The sequence below is a fragment of the Pteropus vampyrus genome, unplaced genomic scaffold (genome assembly GCF_000151845.1).
Source record: "Pteropus vampyrus isolate Shadow unplaced genomic scaffold, Pvam_2.0 Scaffold7043, whole genome shotgun sequence".
NCBI lineage: Eukaryota > Metazoa > Chordata > Mammalia > Chiroptera > Pteropodidae > Pteropus > Pteropus vampyrus.
Window position 1 is genome coordinate 1 of NW_011895824.1, and position 1,349 is coordinate 1,349.

The following is a 1,349-nucleotide window of genomic DNA, read 5'->3' on the forward strand; positions in this document are numbered from 1 at the left end:
TGGTGGCTCCACCTTAAGATCCATTCAGAATCTGTTCCCTTCTCCTCATCTCCACTGCCCCTAGCCTGGTCTTGGCACCCTTGTCTCTTGCCTGGTTGCCGGTCTATCCCGTTTCTGCCCCGCCCGCCCTCAGCCTAGTCTCAACCTGGGAGGCACCGGGATCCTGTTAAGATAGAAGGTGGGTCCTGTCCCGCTCTATTCAGAACCCTCCAGTGGCTTCACTGGCATCCAAACTGCTTCATATATGACAACGCATTACTATCCCAGGTGAATCTCCTTTGTGATGTGCCTACCTACCCCTTATTCACCCCCCTCCCCACAGAGCTGTAAAGGTAGAGCAGGTGGGGAGAAAGCGGAAGGCAATTTTTATTTATTTTTTCGGCGAGGCAACCCTCAGTTGACCTCACAGATTGCAAGGACCTTGTCAGCTTACGATCCCTTATTTTTTTAATTTTTTTTTTTTATGTTTTACGCCTACAGAACCTGGTCTTCCTAGGTGGTCTCCCATCCAGGTACTAACTAGGCCCGACCGTGTGTAGCTTCCGAGATCAGATGGGATCGGGCTTATTCAGGGTGATGTGGGCACAGACGGAAGGCAATTTTTAATAGAGCGATCAGGAACGATATTTGAGTGCACCAGGTGACTACTTGGGGGAAGAGAGTTCCAGACAGGAAAGAGGCAGTGCAAAGGCCCTGAGGCAGGAGTGGGCCTGGTGTGTCTCAGAAAGGGAAGGGGGCAGATGTGCTGGATCGGAGTGAGCAAGGTGGGGAGGGGAGGAGACCAGCGAGGACGTGAGTGGGACTCACAGTGGGCTTTGTAGGCCACTGGAAAGGCTTCGGCTGTGTCTCTGAGTGACGGGGGGAGCCCAGGGTGGGTTTGGAACAGAATTCCGTGACCTGACCTAGGTGTTAAGATGGCCAGCAGCTTCAGCAGTCCATCCGTGGGACTGCGTGGCAGACTGTGGTGATGCTTACGCGACCGTCTGTGTTTGCCAAAAGTCCCAGACCCGTATACCTAAAAAGGGGGACATTGACAGCATAGGAATTAGACCTCACTAATCCTGACTTCAAACACAAACAAACTAAAAGGAGGTAAAAGACCGAAGAGAAAGTTGCAGGATCCAGGATAAGGATTCAAGCTCAGACAAAGGGAAGTCCCAGGCTGACAGCTGTGCGGGCAGCCTGGAGAGAACCAGGCAGGAAGAAGAGAGCGCACCAAGGAAAATGGTTTTAAAATTGACCATTTTGAGGTTACAGAAGCTAAGCCAAAGAAGAACTAAACTAGGCAATTTTTAACCTCAGGGAAAAACTCCAAGGAGCGAATGGACCTATTTGGGGAGGAGGAGGTG

General features: G+C 51.4%; 1 pseudogene; it reads right to left on the bottom strand.

The window, feature by feature from the left end:
- Positions 1 to 471: 471 nt before the first annotated feature.
- Positions 472 to 590, bottom strand: LOC111734815 (annotated as a pseudogene).
- Between the last annotated feature and the right edge of the window lie 759 nt (positions 591 to 1,349).